The sequence below is a fragment of the Sus scrofa genome, chromosome X (assembly GCF_054392235.1).
Source record: "Sus scrofa isolate SSC_HxYL_T2T_F1_AM1 chromosome X, Sscrofa_HxYL_maternal_Yorkshire_Landrace_v2.0, whole genome shotgun sequence".
Lineage (NCBI taxonomy): Eukaryota > Metazoa > Chordata > Mammalia > Artiodactyla > Suidae > Sus > Sus scrofa.
The window spans coordinates 26897482-26919034 of record NC_139401.1 but is presented as its reverse complement, the minus strand read 5'-3'; the positions used below and the strand labels follow the sequence as shown (position 1 = coordinate 26919034).

At 35.2% G+C, this 21553-nt stretch overlaps 1 long non-coding RNA gene and 1 pseudogene across 1 annotated transcript in view; both read left to right on the top strand.

Moving 5' to 3' along the window:
• LOC146394520 (uncharacterized) overlaps positions 1-21553 on the top strand; it is a 319831-nt gene that overhangs the window by 234602 nt on the left and 63676 nt on the right. The window lies entirely within an intron of this gene.
• On the top strand, positions 12485-12660 carry LOC100514934 (large ribosomal subunit protein eL39-like; annotated as a pseudogene).

Here is a 21553-nt window from a genome sequence, read left to right as displayed (position 1 = left end):
AATGATGCTATGACAATCATATGCAAGTTTTTGCACGGACATATATTTTCATTATAAACTTTGAAGTGAAATTTCTGGGTCACATGGTGACTGTTTAAACTTTTGAGGAACTGCCAGACTGTTATTCTCTGACCTTTTAATTGTCATCCTACTAGGTACGAAGTATCTCTTGGTGTTTCAATTTGCATTTTCTGAGGACAAATGACATTGAGCATCTTTCCATATATTTATTGGCCATTCATCTATCTTCTTTGGAGAAATGTCTATTCACATTCTTTGACCATTTTTGATTTGGGTTATATGTCTATTATTGAATCTTAAGAACTTTAAAAATTTTACTTACACTTTATTCTTTGCCTGAGAAATCATATCTTTATTTTCATTATTTCCAATTTTATTGAGGCATGATTGACAAAAATTTTATATATTTAGAGTGTCATTTTCAAGATGTATAAAGTGTTAACTTAGCATACATATATATTGTGAATGATTTCTTAATCATTAATGTACTCATCACCATGTTGCCGGAATTTGGCCTCTGTCTGCCTGTGCCGAATCGAAATGCAGAGACAGAGTTTTGGGTAAACGAGGAAAAAAATAGCTTTATTGATTTGCCAGGCAAAGGAGGGTCACAGCAGGCTAATGCCCTAAAGACTGTGACCCCCCCCCCCCCCGCTTTAGAAAGAATTGCGAGGAGTTTTACAGTAAAAGGAGAAAAACAGGTTTTTCAGATAGGAATCAGGACTGGGACAAACATGCATTCTTCTTTCTTTGGGGGAATCTTAGTCATCAAAGTTGGAGTCAGGAGATCTCAGCTTGATCATGATGGTGGTATTCTGGGTTATTGCCTAGAATAACAGTACTTGCCAAAAGGGCATATTGATCAGAGATTAGAACAAACTAGGAAAGTTCCTGAAAAACAGCACATGCTAATAACCTTTAACCCACAGGCAATTATGCTCAGTGTGCCTAATATTTAGCTTATGGGTGATTATGTTAGGGTGCAATTAAGTCAGGGAGAAGGACAAGGAAGGACTCTAAGCTGTTTAGTTTTAAAGTATTAATTTCTAAAAGAAGCTTAAGGAATACAACTTTTCTCTTAGGTGTATAGGATGCCTATATTATTATGTGTTTTCCTTGAGAGGGAACCAGGATCCTGCCCCAAGGTTATACTATTGTTGCTTGACTGTTCCTCCCTTCCCCATCAGCACCTGTCTGAACCTGCCCCTAGGAACTCAGGGAAGGCCATGGGGGCAAATGAGGCCCATTTCCTAAGAACAAGAAATGGGGGACACAGAAAGGCTCTTGCACCCAGGAGCCCCAGAAGGATGTGTCCAGTTTCAACCTCACAGTTACCTTTTTTTTGTTTTGCCGTGAGAACACAAGATTTACTCTTTTAGGAATTTCTGTTGTGGCTCAGCAGAAATGAATCCGACTAGGAACCATGAGGTTGTGGGTTTGATCCCTGGCCTCGCTCAGTGGGTTAAGAATCCGGCATTGCCGTGAGCTGTGGTGTGGATCACAGATGCGGCTCGGATCTGGCATTGCTGTGGCTGTAGCGTAGGCCGGTGGCTACAGCTCCGATTCAACCCCTAGCCTGGGAACCTCCATATGCTGCAGGTGCGGCCCTAAAAAGACAAAAAAAAAAAAAAAAGATTTACTCATTTAGCAAGTTTTAAGTATGTACTATGGTATTATTAACTATAATCACTATGCTGTACATCAGATCCCCGGCACGTGTTCACCTTATAACTGAAAGTTTGTACCAACTTTGCCAACATCTTCCTATTGCCCCCAACCCCAGCCTCTGACTACCAAGACTTTACTCTCTACTTCTATTAGTTTGGGTTTTTTAGATTACACATATTAAGTGAGGTCATACAATATTTATCTTTCTGTGTCTGGCTTATTTCATTTTAGCATCATATCCACTAGTGTGATACTGTGATTTGCAGTAAGTTTATAATTGATCTTCATCCACTTTTCTAGCTCAGAGCTTATAAAATCCTTGGAATTTCCTAAGTGAAGAGAGCAGTAGAGGAGGGAACCAGGATCTGCCTCAAGGCTATACTATTGTTTCTTTTTTTTTTATTCTTATTTCCCCCAACACAATTTTTCCCCACTATACAGCATGGGAACACAGTTACACATACATGTATACATACTTTTTTCTACCATTTCATGCTCCGTTGTAAGTACTATTATTTCTTGACTGTTCCTGTCTTGTCTGTGGTCCTCCCTTCCTTCCTTGATCAGCAACTGTCTGAACCTGTCCCTAGGAACCCAGGGAAGGTCATGGAAGCTGAAGGAGGCCCATTTCCTAAGAACAAGAAATGAAGGACACAGAAAGGCTTTTGTGCCCAGGGCCCTCATAGGGACCTGCTGGGTTTCATATCCTTTTGTAATACAGTGGCAATCTAGTAAGACGTTTCCTGAGTTCTATGAACAGCTCTAGCAAATTAATCAAACCCAAGGAATAAGAGGGTCATGGGACCCTCTGATTTATAGCCAGTCTGTCAAGTACAGGTGTTCCCTAAGATTAGGTTCTTGTCTTGTCACAGAAGGGATTCAGAAATGAGACAGCAATCAAGAAAGAAGAGTGAGGATTTATTTAAGTGAGAAATACTCCTTAAGGAGAGGTGGGCAGAGAGGTGAGCAGCTGCTCTGTTTTTTTGGCACATCAGTTGTAAGGGGCATTCAATTGTATGGGCATGATATTCCCTGGGTAGGTGGGGTTTGGGGGTTGTATTCCTTATTTTTCATCCCAGCTCCACCTTCCCAAAGGGAGGAGGGATTTTCATACTTGTTTTGTTTTATCCGAAGTGTCATGGCGTCAGTGTATGATGGGTACTTTTTATCTGCATAGCTAATTTTATTATAATGAGGGCATAATGAGCCACAGTTTACATTCTGACACTGGAAATTCGGCCCTTTTCCACCTTTCTTTGTCTGCTTCCAGGGCACTTATCACCCCAAAATATGTGGTTTCCTATCAGTCTGGTGGTTCTGGCTTTTCTTTGTCTGCCCATGGACCCTGCTGTTTGCATGATGTGATGTATGGTTTCCTTCTATCTGGCCCCATGCCCCCCCTTCTCTGCTCATGCCTAACCATCTATCTTCCTGCTGTAACACAGGTTAATAGCCTGGGTTTGCCACTGGCTTCTGCATTATATGTGGGTGAGTGGAACAGTCTTGCAGGATTAAGTCCTTTATGTATATATGTATATATACATATGTGTATATATGTGTGTGTGTATGTATATATATTTAGATACATATAAATTTTAGGCATTTATATAGGTGTTTGGATGTTTAGAAATATCCCATTATAATTTCACTTTTAATTTTCCCAAAGAACGACAATTTCAGTACTACTAATAACTTTATCTTAGTCCATTTGGGCTGCTATTGCAATACAATAGACTGAGTGGCTTATGAAGATCAGAAATTTATTTCCTCCAGTTCTGGAAACTGGGAAGTCTAAGATCAAGTTCTGGGAGTTTCATTCTGGTGAGGTCTTGCTTCCTAGTTAATAAATGACTATCTTTTTGCTTTGTCCTCACATGGCAGTAGGGAGAAGGGAGTTAGGAGCTCTCCAGCTATTTCTTAAGAGGGCACTAATTCCATTTATGAGGACTCTTCCCTCGTAACATAATCTTTCAAAGTCCCCATCTCCTAATATATCACATTGGGGACCAGGTTGCAACAAAAGAATTTGAGGGAGACAAACTCTATGCCAGTAAACTGGGAAATTTAGAAGAAATTGGCAAATTATTTTTAAAAACCTAAACTGGCTGAATAGTTGTAGAACTATTAAATAAATTGAATCAATTTTTAAAATGTTTTCACAAGAAAACTTCAATCCCAGTTGGCTTCATTGGAAGATTGTAACAAACATTTGAGGGAAAAAAATAAAACCAATTTACACAAACCCTTCCAGGGAACAGAAATAGTTGAAACAATCTCCACTATTGTGAGAAATAACACTCTTTTGTAAGCAGAGGGCATTCTCTCTTATTCTCCCAGCTCATCTAAAGGGGCTGGTTTTAACCTCATTTTTCTTAAGTATTGCTTCACTGTCAGCCTCTTCTATAGCATGGCTTTGAAAACATTCTCTATTACTTTGTAACAGCCCATGGAGAGAGAAATTTTTGATACTTTAAAGGAATGAGAAAATGTGAAACTCTGTTTATGCTCTTTCTTATCTCTCATTCATTCCAGCCTAATTTTTTAAAATTTGAATTTGCTATTGAGGACTTTTATGCTACAGCCCTAAAAAATCATACACCTATTTTATAATGCCAGGACAATATAAATACATTGAAATATTAACTCCTTTTTACTTTCCATTCCCTAGTCGAATTCAGCCAATGAAATATTGAGCCTGCTAATAATTGCAACAATTCCCTAAGTTATTTTTGCTTTGAATATTCTTATAGGAGAGCTAGGAAAAGTAAAATAACCTAATAATTAAGAACTATATCACTAGGGTTCCTATTCTAAGAGCTGGTGGAATTGTTGTGTCCTGTTCTTAATCCATTGCAATTTAAAGAATAAAATTTAATAATCAACATAAAAATGGTATTCACAGTTATCTAAGGACATAGTTATAGCTAATAAGGGACTAACATGAAAAGAATTGGTTGCTATTTGCCAGTATTACCAATGATAAAAATAGTGAGCTCTTCAAGTACCTGCTATTATTAATCCCACAGGTTCTGGCAATGAAATCTTTATAATGATGAACAGTCATTGTTAATGAAAATGAAGATTATACAGTAGATTCAACAAGGGAACTATTTATATAATAGAAAGATTAACTTTAATCTAATCAGTGAATACCAGGGGATAGGAGTGGGGTAAGGGGATAGAGGCTGGTTTATAGAAGTAAGTTATTTGACTTCTCAGGTTCCGGGGTTTTGGGTTGTGTATCCCTCCATGGATGAAAACAAACAAACAAAAAACTAATAAGAAACAGGAAACTACCTCTATTTCTATTAAAATTAAACCAAGAAAATAGTATACAAATATATACTTTTAAAGTTATACATAATTTGGAGTTCCCATTGAGGCGCAGTGGTTAACGAATCCGACTAGGAACCATGAGGTTGCGGGTTCGATCCCTGCCCTTGCTCAGTGGGTTAAGGATCTGGCGTTGCTGTGAGCTGTGGTGTAGGTCACAGACGCGGCTCAGATCCCGATTTGCTGTGGCTCTGGAGTAGGCTGGTGGCTACAACTCCAGTTAGACCCCTAGCCTGGGAACCTCCATATGCCGTGGGCGTGGCTCAAGAAAAGGCAAAAAGACCAAAAAGAAAAAGTTATACATAATTAATTAGCTTGGGGAAGTAGTTTAGTTTTGGAGTCATGTCATAATCAGAAGACTGGAATCCCTTTGAGAAGCCTCTATACAGAATTATTCTAGTATGTGAAATAGTATTAAATTAGGAAAACATGATATTTCAGTGAATGTCCACAAGAGACAGCATGAAGCAATTCTCCATGGACTTGGATAAATGATATTGAATCAGTCACAAATTCAATCACTTACGATTTAACTAACCAGCTTTATTTTTGTTAGTGTATTAATATGGCACCTGTTCTTTAGGATTAAGGTTCAACTGTAGCTTGAAATAATAGTTTTGATATATTTGGGATTCTGGAGTAGATTAAGATAAGCACATTTTACAAAAAGAATCATACATAGAATCAAACTGTGCAGTACACTTATTATTTGTCACCATTGTATATATTACTTGTCTTTATTGAACTATATTATTATATAGCTGATGACTACAAGATTTTTAAGGTTATTTCGAACTGGATTGAATATACCCAGAGTGACAAAGAGTCAAATTAAGAATCATAATATACTTAACTTACAATTAAGTATCCATTTTATTGCTAGATCCCTTGGTAAGACAGAATTAATTGAAATTTCAGAATGGAAAAGTAAATTTTAGATTGAAATCCATGAAGAATTTACTGTAACATAGTAGGCACTTAATAAATATCTATTGGGTGGGCCACTTGCACAAAGTAAAACACTATAATTATATCATTGGTTATGACTGATGAATATGATTTTTCATGTGGTAAATAATTAAAATAATTTATAGCTCCCATCTATCCATACATATGTGTAACAATATTTAAAATTGAAATTTTATAAACAGTTAAGAATTGATTCCTATTTTCACATTAAAATAGCCTCTTTTGAAAAATTATTCTTTTATACTTTTCCTAAGTAATTGGCTATAAAAGAGATTTAAAATGTAAATGTCAACAACTTGACTTTCAAGACCATATAGGAACACACATCATGACCTCAGACTGACAAGTTCACAAGGATTTTGAAGAATGAAATATTATCACCTAAATTTATCACCTAAAGTTTGCAGAAGGTATAATGTGTTAAAGCTGGAAGGTTGCTTGTCTAAGCATTCATTCCAGGCTGAATAGTGGGCTGGTAGTGGGTCAGCTTCTGGCAATTCAAGTGAGACTTCAGTCCTATTCCAAGCTCACTTACGGATCTCAGCTTTGGGATATATCCAAAAGCAAAATTCACAAATTAGAATAGGGAAAATATCCTATCATGTCACTGACCTGATCATGCGACTTGCTCAGGGGAACCATCCCCAAAATGTTTGTACGAGCCTAAATAAGGGTATCTCATAATATCGTACTGTGTGAGAATTTTACTGCTATTTTTCCAGGATGCTTCTATACATTTCCTATTTGCAAGAAATGGGCCTTGATTAGTCTCATGCTTAGATTTATGATGAATCATCTATTATAAAATTCACTTCCATATAGCTTCTTCCCTTTTGTGTCCATATCGATGACTTCTGAGTGAAAATTTATGGGAATTGAAATAGTTTGATTTACCACATCATAAGTAGAATTATGGTTATAGCAGGAGGTGGGAGTTCTTCTAGAGAAAATAATTCATATTTAAACAGATTTTTTTTTGTTCTAGATATTCTCCTAGAGACTGATTTTAGTATTCTTCTAATCAAAAATATTTTATTTGAAATACCTTATGTGCCAGGCATTTTTACATTCTTGAGGGGTTAGAGATCACAATGGTAGGTAAGATAAGTTCAACTGCTGCCTTAACAGAGGAAAAGTTTAGTGGCAGAAGAGAAAAAATATGTTTTAGAAGTCAACATTTGAGAAATGTTATGGCAGAAAAGTACAGATATTCCAGGAATACCTAACAGCGACACTCAACTTGATCTGGAACGGACAGAAAAGTCTTTTCAGAGGAAAGTGACATAGACACTGAACCTGAAACATCAATAGGATAGTGTTCAAGGCAGAGGGAAATTATGTATTTGAAGAATAAGAAGAAACAGAAAGCATGGTGTATTCACTTGTTTTTAAAATTTTTAATCACATGTGAAGATGGAAGATTGAATTTTTGAAAAATACAGGAAATTACATTCTATTTAGTTTTCATATTTTCATATTTTCAATATGATGTACACTGTTCATCTCCTAGTGGGAGGTTACTATAGCTTACTGTATGCTATTTGCTAATAGAATAGAAAAGATGCTCTTAAGGCATTTGTATTATAGATAAAATAATGATCAATTTAATGATGCAAAAGATATATAGAGATATACACATACATATGTGTGGATATATTGATCAAGTTAAAATCTCAAAATTGAACAACTAGAATTTTTTTCCCCCTTTGGCCATATTCTTCTTTAGTGAAATACATGATTTTTCTTTTAGGATCAAAATATATGGCTAAAGTCTTTCACTACAAGTTATGATTAATATCTGCAGATGTTTTTGGTTGTTTTTGCTCTCCAGAGATCATTATGAAAACTTCGGAGACAGCTTAAAAGAAATCTTGCAGTACAGATATTCCAGAAATTTATAAAATATATGTGCATCATTTCTTACTTGTAATAAATATCCTAGCTAAGTCCCAATCAATGTGCAAGCAACTAGCTTTAACACTCCTCTTCCCTTACCCTTTTTTTCCCTTTTTCAAGGGTATACTCATCCCTTCATAAAGTATAGTAACATTAAATGGAAAATATTAAAATATGACTGGGGATTTTTTAGATGATAAAAATTAGGTAGATGCATCAAGGAAATGGAGTGTAAAATAGTCTAGCTGAACAAGATAAATAACATAGTGTCTTTTATTAGTCAGTGAGTAAACAGGGTTTCATGATTCTTTCAGACTGAAAGCCTACACCTTTCTCAAACAGATTTCCAGTGCAATAGTGGTTTGTATATTGATAATTTATTCTAGACCCAAATTCCATTGTGCCTTTATCTAGTCAATAATATATGAAATATCTCTATAGAAAATATTATATCATGTGGCATTAGAATATTATGTGATTTAAAAAAATTATTTTTGTCTTTTTTTAGAGCTGCACCTGAGGCATATGGAGGTTCCTAGGATAGGGGTCAAATCGGAGCTACAGCTGCTGGAGACAGCTACAGCCACAGCCACAGCAATGTGGGATCCAGTCCACATCTGCGATCTACATTACAGCTCATGGCAACACTGGAACCTTAACCCACTGAGTGAAGCCAGGGATCGAACCCATGTCCTCATGGATACTAGTTGGGTTCATTAACTGCTGAGCCACAATGGTCACTCCCCTAAAAATATTTTTAAAATAGTGTATACATCAATCAAAACCTTTTCAGAAGACTACAGTGATTTTAATAAAATGATATTTTTCCATGCCTTTGTTTATTTACTTTTTTTGTCATGGCTTTTTTTTTTTTTTTTTGGATGGTTCCACTAGTCAGAGTTTTATCCCATCTCTCAACATGAGGCAATGATCATTTTTTTTTCTTGTAAGATAGAACCAATTATAGTTCCATTGCCTCAGCATGTGAAAATTGATGTGATATGACTTTTTTTCTTTGTGGTGGTATATACACATGGAATATTTTTTCCTTGTGTTCTGTAACTCCCAGCTGTCATTCTTCTGACAAATGATATTAAGCAAAAATTATTGTCTCAGTTATTTGATCTGAGCATAATAAATTTTAAAAATTGTGGAAGTGATTTTAAAAAGCTATTTTAAGCCAAAATATTTAGGGGAATTTTGGACCAATAATCAAGGATCATCCTCTTTTCCATTCAGATCAAAGTCTGATCTACTACTAAAGTCATAAGTAGGTACTGTCTTTTATTAGTCAGTGAATGAAAGGTTCAGATTTCTGAGAGAGACAGGCTCTCAATCAAAATGGTTGTTTTATCTTCTGATTAAGTTAATTTTACATGGCAATCGGATATTACCAGACCTGGTTTCTAGCCCTTCTTCTTTTTTTTTTTTTTTCTTTTTCTTTTTTCTTTCTTTTTCCTTTTTCTTTTTTTTTTTTTCTTTCTTTCTTTCTTTCTCTTTTTTTCTTTTTATGGCTGCACCTGCAGCATATGGAAGTTTCCAGGCTAGAGGTCCAGACTACGCCACAGCCACGGCAATGCGGGATTCGAGTTGTATCAGTGAACTCCTCTGCAGCTTGTGTCAATATTGGATCTTTAATACACTGAGCGAGGCCAGGCATCGAACCTGCACCCTCATGGAAGCAGCATTGGGTCCTTGACTCCCTGAGCCACAACAGAAACTCCTCTAGCACTTAACTATTGCACTATTTCAATAATCCTAGGGAAACTTCAAGACATGTATCCCCATATGACTCCCACCTCGTATCTCTTAGGGCACTTCTTAGGAGGAGGTTTGACCATGGTCAAGCACTATGAAAATGAACGAATGATCTTTTTTTCACTTGAGGTGGCCTGTCTGTCTTATTTTTATCCCAAAGTGTTTGATAATCATGACATCTAATTTTATCTTTTTTTCTTTCTCTTTTTGGATACTGATCAGTTAAGTTTTCATTAGTTACCCAAAAGATATTTCAAAGTAGCAAGTTGAAAAAGTTTCTAATGATGCACCAATGAACACAGAGAAACATCACATGCTGTATTGTATTTCCTTGTTATAACTTCCATGAATTATTGTGTACACTGGTACAGCTTTAGCCTACTCTGTAAGTAATAGGCTGGCAACTGTTCATATTCATAGGAAACTCATATCCACAGAGCCAGTGGAAAAGAAAGGCCCTAGTCCATCTACAAAATCTCAGGTCCATGTTAAAGAATACATTTTTAAAGATTTTCCTTAAAAACTTCGTCTACCACAGCCAATATAATACTCAACAGAGAAAAGCTGAAAGCTTTCCTGCTAAAATCTGGAACAAGACAAGGAAGCCCATTCTCAGCACTTTTATTCAACATAGTATTAGAAGTCCTAACCACAGCAATCAGACAAAGAAAAGAAATAAAAGTTATCCAAATTGCAAGAGAAGATGTAAAATTGTCACTCTATGCAGATGACATGGTACTATATATAGAAAACCCTAAGGACGCCACACAAAACCTTCTTGACCTGATCAATGAATTCAGAAAAGTAGAAGAATGCAAGATTAACATGCAGGAGTCAGTTGTATTTCTGTATATTAACAATGAAATATTAGAAAAGGAATATAAAAAACTTGGTCAATAACATTAGTCAACATTATGACAGACCATGAGAGTTCATTCATTCATCTTTTTTATTCAGTAGATACTTATCATTTGCATAATGTTAAAAACTCAATTTTATAAAGACTGAAGTTAAAGGTTCTGCCCTCTATTAGCTCTGGATATAGTATCATTGAGACCTAATTCTTTAAAAAAAATCATTATTTTACCCATAATGAAGCTTGTGTTTACAAAGAGAACTATGAACTTTAGTCTTGGCTATTTTTTTTGTGATCAATATTTGGATCACTATTTGGACTACTGACTGTTCATTCTTTGGAAAACTATTGTGCTCTTCTCTGTATTATGGGGATATAGAGAAGAAAAACTGGTTACTAGATTTCACAAATGTTCATAAAATACAGAAGCATTCAACCATTATGTGTATAAATATATATATGTATATATATATATACACATGTACATATATATATTAAATCATCCTATGATAAAAGTGTGTAACAGTGGGTTAGAAATCCACTGATCTAGGCATTAAAACAGTAAAGGTGTTGGGAACAGATAAAATTTCAATTAGAATGGGTAGCAATTATCCAGCTGGAAAATGTGATTAAGGGAATTCTGATTAAGGATCATTTCTTGTAGAGATGTTTAAAGGCAGATAACTTTAATGCATTAGAGAATGGCCTGATGGAAGAGTGTTTGGGTCATATGGTAGAAGGATGCAGATGTAAGGGGCAGATTACAAGAGACCTTCTGTGACAAACCAAGAGATTTCTCCTGAAGGGTATTAAGAGAGGGAGAAAACTACTCTTTATTATGATGTAGATGATGATTGGTAAGTGATGAAACTGGTAACAGGGGACAGTTAGGAAAAGCATTACTGTAACTCAGGGAAATTATGAGGGCTTAAAATAAGGCAATGACAAAGGGGATACTAAGGCTGTGGATAGCTCTGACTGAATTCTATAAATTTCAAGGCATAGTGACATGTATTTATCTCTCTTTTCCCACTTTTTTGCTTGTGTTTCTTGGGATCAACTCCCAAATAAAATACCTGCAACTACAAGAATCTGCTTTTGAGGAAATACACTGGAGCTGTCGTGTCATTCTTTATATCTCAAACATCCTCTATGGCCAAGAACCAACTAATGATCTTATTTTGTTTTTTTTTTTTGTTTTTTTTTTTGTCTTTTGTTGTTGTTGTTGCTATTTCTTGGGCCGCTCCCGCGGCATATGGAGGTTCCCAGGCTAGGGGTCGAATCGGAGCTGTAGCCACCGGCCTACGCCAGAGCCACAGCAACGCAGGATCCGAGCCGCGTCTGCAACCTACACCACAGCTCACGGCAACGCCGGATCATTAACCCACTGAGCAAGGGCAGGGATCGAACCCGCAACCTCATGGTTCCTAGTCGGATTCGTTAACCACTGCGCCACGATGGGAACTCCTGATCTTAATTTGATTTCACAGAGAAAACCAAAATTATTGGGATAATACCACCAGTGCTATATACATATACCACCCTACCTACTTTTTAAACTATGTACTCTTTTTTTCTGCTGCAAGGGATGGAGTCTCCCTTCTCCCTTCTGGCATCAGCTATTCCATTGAACCTGTGGAACTCATTATCTATTGTCTACTTTAAGACATTTCTCTTGCAATTATCTCCTACTCTTAATGCAGCATTCTTTGGAAGTCTGCATATTGTCATTTCTATTAATACATCTGTAGTATTTTTCATCTAGTGGAAAAAAGGAAAGCCTTCCTTGACTTTGCATCCTCTTCATCCCCCTTTAGAGAAAACTTCGTCAGGGTGATATCTGTGCTTGCTCTCTTTATCTCTTCACTTCCATTCACTCTAGAACACACCCCTATCAGACTTGGATTCCCACTATTGCTACTGAAATCACATTGATTAAAGTTACCCGCTCTCCTCTCTTCTTTTCTCTGCCATCTTGTGTGCGGTTGAATTAGTTCCTCGGCATGTCTTCTCACAAGACTTTCAGGATCAAGTGGTTCTTGGCCAGGAAGCAAAAGCAGAATCGTCCCATCCCCCAATGGATTCAGATGAAAACTGGTGGTAAAATCAGGTACAACTCAAAGAGAAGACATTGAAGAAGAACCAAGCCGGGTCTCTAAGGAGCCTCCACACGTGAGGTGGCGCACATATTGATGCTGTGTGGCAGTTACTTCCTTGCATCTTAACATATCACACTGAAAACAGCACAGCCACCGTTGGATATATCAGGAAACGGGTTCACTTTATGTTGTTGTTTCTGTATAGCGCTTTGCCTCAGTAATAAATATGTGAAGGCCTCTCCTTGAAAAAAAAAAAAAAAGTTACCCAATGACTTCTCCATTAACAAAGTCAAAAGAGAATTTTAAGTTCTCATCTCATTCAAACCTTCAGTAACATCTGACATTTAATCATTGTTCTTCTTCGTAGCACTTAACATTTGACATTTCAGTGGTATATATTTGATTTAGGTTCTCCCAATAGAAGGTAAGCCCCATAAGGGAAAGAGCTATGTATTATTTTTTTTTTTTTTTAGTTTACTATTTAATTCCTTAGTGCTTAGGACAGAGGCTGGTATCATTACTGAATAAATTGCTAAATAAATGAATGAACCTATACAATGTAAATGGTAGAATGAAAGCTGCATGAATGGGAACTTTGATTACTTTATTATATTGAAGAAAAAGTCACTTTGTCTCTTCAGATATTAAAAGCAGATGTAGATGTTTCCCTAATCTTTAAGCAAACTGAATTTCCTTAAATATTCAACAAAACATCAGATACTTTTTAGAATTAGAAATTCTAAAAGGAAAAGCCATTTTAAAGAGCTTTTAAATAGAGTTTTGGTTGTCCCCAAAGAGGTGATGTTGATGTGATTGCAAATGTTTTTTAGTACAAAATTTAAATGTGATAAAGGGGGCATATTACTAAGGTCACTTTGTCATCGTCATCATCGTCATTAGCATCATCATTTTAAGTTGATTAGGCTGGAGAGAATAACCTGTACCACAGGGCAACATATTTGTAAAAGCCCAGTCACAATAGACCAATTAATAGCATTTCTACAAAAGAAAGGAAACAGACCATATGTTTATTCAAAAATGTACATAGATTTACTATCTGAATTGTTTTAGTGGCTGGCTGATTTCTATAGGAATTGCAACACAGATTCATTTGCTCCAAAATATCTATTCAACAAGTATACATTTTTAAAAAGTTAGCAAAAAGGATAAACTGTTAACTTATATGGAATGCTTATAATTTGAAATCAGCAGACGTTTGGACGTCTGCCAAAGTTCTTAGCTATGATTTGAAAAAAAAAAAACCAAGAAGCAAGAAAGCAAATTCATTTCTTATCAAGTTTTGACAAAATTTGTCTCCTAATTTTCATTTTTCTCAATCAGTTGCTAAAGGCACTCATTTTCATCTACTTGATTAGACACTGTAGTGACTGATTACTACATTTAATAGTTCTTTTTAATGGAACATTGTCATTTGCTTTTCTATGATTACCTTAAAATTCTACACATCTATCACTTATTAGTTTTTTCTATTGTTAGTTCCCATGTTTATTTCTAGTTTCACCTACATATATGCTAGCTTCAGATTCCAAGCCCCACATATCTGCCAAACCACTCAGGTTGCTCAAGGTAATTTCATGTTTAGCATTCCCTGGTCATTTACTTAAACTTATGTTAAATTCAGCTTGGGCCATAAAACCTTCCACTCACTTATAGAAAGCAGTAATAAGATACCTACCTTTCTTAAAGCAACTCCTAAGCTTTACTTCTTTTTATTGCCTTTTTAATTTAAAAATGATAAAAAGAAATTGTTATTTCTTCCTGATACTGGGATTTTTTTTCTATTTGCAGTAATAACAGCACATATCTTTTATGCTATTAATGGGTTCTCTAAAGTTCTTTAAAGGAGATAGAATTGATAATGTTTCCTTTTTGAGGAGGAGAAAAAGCTGGCTTTAAGGGGTATAGGATAAGTCCTTTTCCTAACTAATAATATATTATTTCCACTAGATCACATTAATAATCAAAATAACTATTAATGATAATTTTCTTTGAATCATTGAAACCATTATTATTTGGTCTTTCCTGAGATTTGCAGTATACATGGTATTGAAGGGCTTTGTATAATATACTGTTAATGTTTTGATTGTTAAACATCGTTTCTTTAAAGAAATGCTCACCTAAATAATGCTAACATTCACATGTTGATGACATATTCTTTCTAATGATAAAAATTACATTTCTTTCTAATTATAAAAATTATGTCTTGAATAAATTTGAGACTTATTACGGCTTTAATATTCCAAAGCTTCACAGTCTTCAGTTAAAACTCACATATCTGTACGTCATTTCTGAATTGAACTCTTTCACTGATATTTGTAAAGTAAATATCATTTTATAGAAAATGCAAGCTGAAAGCACATTTAGCTGTTATAATGTAAATCTTTACATGGTCTGTAGTATAATATAAACACTTTTTTTTAAGATCGCTTATAGGGCTTAAGACTCATTTATAGATTGTCCTGCTTCCCATTCTCAAATATGAGTTTCATGGCAATGCTGTTTGGTAGGTAAGCAAATATTACCAAAAGTTTTAAATACGAAGTGACTGAGGTTCTGAAAAGGTAGCTAACTTGCCTAATGTTACCGAGCAAGCATGAAAATATGAAAAATGGAAACCAAATTTCTGACCCAAAGGCCCAATGCTCTATCACATAACTTTGAAGTGCTGGAAGGGATTTCTATGTTAATTAATTTCATATCTCTAGCTTTACAGATGAGTAATGTAGATCCAGATGAGATAGATGTTTTGCCCTTTCCCTCTCTCAGCCTCTCTCTATATTAAAATAAATCATTTGGAAGCTTGTTTTTTTCTCCCCTCTGCATATTATTTCTTAATGTTCATCAGAATTTTTTTCACATTTTTTGATTCAGTAATGTTAAATTTTCCTATTTTCTTTATTCTTCTCCTTCCAATTTCCCTTCTTCCTTGTTATCATTATCTTCCCTTTCCACTATACATTGTAATACTCTTTTTAAAAATTAGAATGTAGTTAATTTTGGTTGTTACCTGAAGCATAAACTGTATCTGTTTGTTTCTCTTATTAAGTTGGCTAGGCCTGAATGGATTTTTTTTTTTTTAATTTCCTAAACTAGTTTGAGTTTTGTTTAGAGGAAAACATTAGCATTTTTTTATAAGAAAAATGACAACTGCAACATTTTGCTTGAATAGACACTAGTTTTCATCAAAGTATATTGAGCATACAAGGAAGTACACAAGTCATAAATTACGGAATGATTAGTCTTCACAAAATAAAAACACCCATGTGGATTTCCCTTGTGGTGCAGCAAGTTAAGAATCCAGCATTGTCACTGCAGTGGCTTGGGGTTGCTTCCGTGGTGCAGGTTTGATTCCTGGCCAGATCGTCCACATTCGCATGTGTGGCCAAAACAAACAAACAAACAAAACAAAAAACAAAATAAAACACCCATGTGACAGCATGCAGAAGAATAAATTTAAAAATCTTTAGAAGTGGTGGGATATTAATTGGGATTATGCCAAATCAGCGACTCAGTGTGAGAGGATTAAAAATTTTGAATCTCCTAATCCATAAAAGTATTATACCAGTCCAATTGCTCATGCCTTCATTAATATTAACAATTTTTCACATTTTTCTGTGTACAGGTCTTGCACATCTTTCATTAAACTTACATTTCAGCAATTGATGTTCTTGATGACATTGTTCTTGGCATCTAGAATTACACTTGATTTTTTCTTCAGTTTGTACTTAGTAATCTTGCTAAATTGACTAATTTATTCTAATACACTAGCGATAGATTACTCTTGGACAGTATAAGTATGTAATGATGCAGTCTGTGAAAAATGGCAGTTTGCAATGCTTATTTTTCATTCCTTATGCCTTTGTTTTTGTCTTTTTCTTGCTTTATTGCCCTGGCTAACGCCTTCCTAAAATGTTGAATAAAACATGATAATCAGTATACTTGTTCTTGATCTCAAGGGGGTGAGTTTTGAGTATTTCACCACTAGTTATTATATTTGCTTCAGGTTTCTGAGATGTTTTTGCTTTTAATTGTGGTAAATTTTGTCCAATGACATTTAAAAAAAATAACATTTTTTTTTTTTGACCATGCCTGTGGCATACAGAAGTTTCATGGCCAGGGATTGAACCCACACCATAGCAGTGACTTGAGCCACAGTTGTGACAATGTCAGACTTTTAACCCACTGAGCCACCAAGGAACTCCTCTCTAATGGCATTTTTGCATATTTTGGGATAACCCTACTGTTTTATTCCTTTGCTCTGTTAACTTTGATTTCCAAATGATACAAAACTGATTTATTCTTGAATTAAACATTGTTTGTTTATATGTATTACATTTGATGTATCTTGGATAAAGTTTGTTAAGCATCCCCCTGACCCCCTTTTTTTGATCATGAAAGAGACCTTTGATTTTCCTTTCCTATAAGGTCCTTGTTGGTTTGATATAAATTTCAAATGGGTCAAATTAAACCTTTTTGGAAGATTTTCACTGTTTTTATTTTCTGGAAAGAGGTAGTGCAAGATCAGATTTCCTAAGTTTTCTTTTTAAAGTGTATTTTTCTTGGAATATTGTCATTTCATCTCGTGTTAAATTTATTGGATAAAAGTACCTATAATTTTATGTCTATGTCTCAAGAATCTGTAGTCATAACCCCTTTTATATTCCTAATATGGGTTATGTGTGCTTTCTCTTTATTCTATATTCATCTTGCTAGATGTTTATCAATTTTGTTAACGTTTTCAGAAAAGAACTCTTGGTTTTGTTGATATTCTCTTGTATTTTGAAAAACTCATTAAATTTTAATTTTATCATTTGTTTTATTTTCTTCCCTTTACATTACCATTTTTTCCCAAAGTCTTGGAAGGAATGATTCAATCCTGAATTTTCCAGCATTTTCTCTTGTGTATTTAATGTGGGAAGTTTTCTTTAGGTGTGTGTTTTGGTGCATCCCACACATTTGAAAAGATTCTTGGGGTATAATTGATATACAATAAACTGTATAATTTTAAAATGTGCAATGTGATATGACTTGCATATATGTATATATTGACAGAATGAGATAATGAAAATATCTGTTATCTGTCAAAATTTCCATGTGAAGTTTAGTAATCACCCCTACAGACTATCTCCATAGGCCCATGTCCAGGCAGTGAACATACTTATATAAATATGATTTAATTTTTCTGGGATAAACACCCAGAAGTGGAATGAATGGAACACTTCATAAAGAAAATAAAGTCAATGAGTTTTTTCAAATAATTGAATAATTTTATACTCTATTAGTATAAAATCATAGTAGCTCTGCATTGTCGCCAGCACTTGGAATCTTCAGTATTTTTAATTGTAGTCCTAATAGGTGTACAGTGATATCTCACTGTCTAAATTATGTGGGTATAACCAAGTCATTGATTTTTCTGTCCTTGCTTGCATGGTAAATGGAGAAAATGTAATATAGGCCTGATACTAATCCTTTCCTTTACTTTCATTTTTATATGCATATTTATTTATTTGTATTTTCATAATGCTTTTATTTTTTCCATTATAGCTGGTTTACAGTGTTCTGTCAAATTTCTACTGTACAGAAAGGTGATCCAGTTACACATACATGTATACATTCTTTTTTTTCTCACATTATCATGCTCCATCATAAGTGACTAGATATAGTTCCCATGACCCAGCAATCCCACTCTTGGGCATATATCCGGACAAAACTTTCCTTGAAAAAGACACATGCACCCATATGTTCAGTGCAGCACTATTAACAATAGCCAAGACATGGAAACAACCTAAATGTCCATCAACAGATGATTAGATTCAGAAGATGTGGTATGGAATATATGTATTTATACATATATTTATCTTTTTATACTCAGCCATAAAAAGAACAAAATAATGCCATTTGCAGCAACATGGATGGAGCTAGAGACTCTCATACTAAGTGATGTATGCATATTTATTTTCGACTGCCAACTAGGTTTTCCTTATGAAACACTTTGGAGATATCTGGAGGCCATGGAACATTTTATTTTGCTTAGGAGGGGGCAGCTAGTGTGGTAGTTATTCATCTCATAATAGTGAGGGATTGCGTCCTTTTAAGGTGAGGTCTCAGGTGTTGTGAGCGTTTTACATTTCTGGTTCATGTTTACATTTAGAGCATATCCTCTCAGAATGTCAAATGATTTGTTGGATTGTTTTGCAGAACCTCTCCGTGGTGTGTAGTCAGGTCCAATTTGTGTCTCCTGGGCTGAAAGCCCTTATCAGCAGAATAGCTTCTTAACTACAACTTTCTGCTTAGCATTTTGAGTCCTCCATCATCTCTTTTAAATTAGTAAAGGCCTTAAGGGGAGAAAGTGGTACCAGATCTGGTTCTCACTTCTTGGGCTTCCCTTCTCTCTGAGATCCTGTCTTTTCCTTGGATCTTTGGTGCCTTTGAATAATATCTTTAATATCTCCCAGATTTCCTAGGTTTTCTCAGTAGGATGGTTGGGCTGTAATGCTCTACCATTACTGGAAGCAGACATCTCTACAAATATGATTTTTTTGAAATACATATTCATTTGTAAGAGTTTTGCTTATTGTAGCCAATTAATCTGAACAATATTAAAAAGATGGATATGTTATTTCAAGGCAAATGTTCTTCTTGAGGATTCAGTCCTTCTTGTGATCATTTACTTAATTTCCCTCCATTTAAAATTTAATTGAATCCATAAATATTTCTGCAGTTCTCAACATGTGCCAAGTATGGTCCATCTGTTGGGGGTATACTATTGGGTTACTCCTTAATGTGGAAACAGTCAAGAAGATAAGGAGATACATTAGAGGAGATAAGGGCTAGGATATAGGTAGGCACATAATGTTCTCAAATTAGCATATATTAATGATACCTGACCACATATTATGTCTTAAAATAGGTATTAAGAATTTTTAAAAAGTTTTATCAAATTACAATTTCTGTCCAAGTCAGTCTGCCTGTCATTTATCTATCAATATGATTAAAACAAATTTAGTGTCTGTCATTTAAAAATAAATGAACTATGGAGTTCCCTTTGTGGCTCAGCAGGTTAAGAACCCAACTAGTATCCATGAGGATTCAGGTTTGATCCCTGGCCTCGCTCGTGGGTTAAAAGATCCTGCGTTGCCACAAGCTGTAGTGTAGGTCACAGACAGGGCTCAGACCTGGCATTGCTGTGGCTGTGGTGTAGGCCAGCAGCTGCAGCTTTGATTCGACCCCTCCTAGCCTGGGAACTTCCATATGCCACAGGTGCAGCCCTAAAAAGAAAAAACAAACAAACTATAATTGTACACACCACCATGGATGAATCTCACAAATACAATACTGAGCCAAAAAATAAAGTCAGTAGCATACTGAGACCTGTAATATGTACTCATTTACATACTGGAAGTGCTCCTTTGATCAAGGCAGACTAGGTAAATCAGACTACCCATATAGCTTGAAATGCTGGAAGATAGATGGAGAAAGAGGGAGAGAAAGAGAGAGAAATTAAAGAACAAACAAAGGCAATGGTCCATCAGAAAAATTACAAAGTAAAGATCTATAGAGTTTAGCTGAGCATTTGCAGTTGTCTTTGCCCTTGAGGGATATACAGATTCAGGTGGCTTACTTAGAGGTAGAACAATGAGCATAACTTCCAATAAACTCACTAGGCTACAGGGAAAACCAGATTCTGCCAGACCAGATTTGTTAATCATTGTCTGTGTGTGGTTGTCAACAGGATAAGAGGCTAGAAATTTTGCTGAGTTTGGATGAGACATAGGACTATGATTGGGGATCAAGAGTAAACCCAAATTGACCAACTCTTACCTGTGTTGCCACAAGCTGTAGTGTAGGTCACAGACAGGGCTCAGACCTGGCTCAACTCTGAATCATTTGTATCTCTGTTTGGATTAAATAGGTCTAGAAATGATAGTTCTGGTAGCAGTGAAGCCAGATTGAAATTGCATTTGAATTATAGTTTTTGGCATACAATTAAAAATGGCCAGGAAGCCCCCTGTGGATCATTGGGTTAAGGATCCGGCATTGTCACTGCTGTGGCTCTAGTTGCAGCTGTGGTGTGGATTTGATCCCTGGCCCCAGGACTTCTGCATGCTGTGGATGGGGTAGAAAAGATAAAAAGGCCAGGTTAAGTAAGAGAAAAGAACATGTGACCAAAACCCAGCTGAAACAGCAGATAATGGAAATAGAACCACAAGTTAACCAGGTAAAAGATCTAATGTTTATTTTTAAATAAATAGAAGGAAAAATTAAGAATTTTCGTGGTGAACTAAAAATAACAAATCAGGTCTTATTCCATGCATTTGAACTTCTTTAATTAGGTGCCTACACATTTAAGATTATTGTCCTCCTGATGAATGATATGGATTCATTAATCATAATGAAATGCCCCTCTGTATCTCTATTTATACTCTGTTTCTTGAAGTCTACTTTGGCATTAATGTATCCAGTCAAGCTTTCTTATGCTTAATTTTACATAATATATTATTTTCTATACTATTGCTTTCAACCCTACCAGGTCTTGAAATTCAAATTACTTCACACGTAAACAGGCTGTAGTAAATGGAACTTCCCTTTTTTTTCACTCTGAAAAACACGCCATTCTAATTGGAATGATTGTGTCTACTTATAGTTAGTATTATTAATACAGTTTGTTTTAAAATTGATGAGCTTTCCATTTGTTTTCTATTTTACCATCTCTTTATTTTTCTGTTACTCCTTTTGTGCCACCTTTTGTTTTATTGAATTTTTTTATTCAATTTAAATTATTCTTTTGAATTTTAATCTTTGACAGTTTAAAAATATGTACACACATTCTTTAACATCCTTTCCTTCAACAGATGGGTTTTATGGATCCTCCCAGGATTCTGAGCCAAGCTTAGTGAATCTTTGTAACCAATACAATGCAGTAGTTGTGATA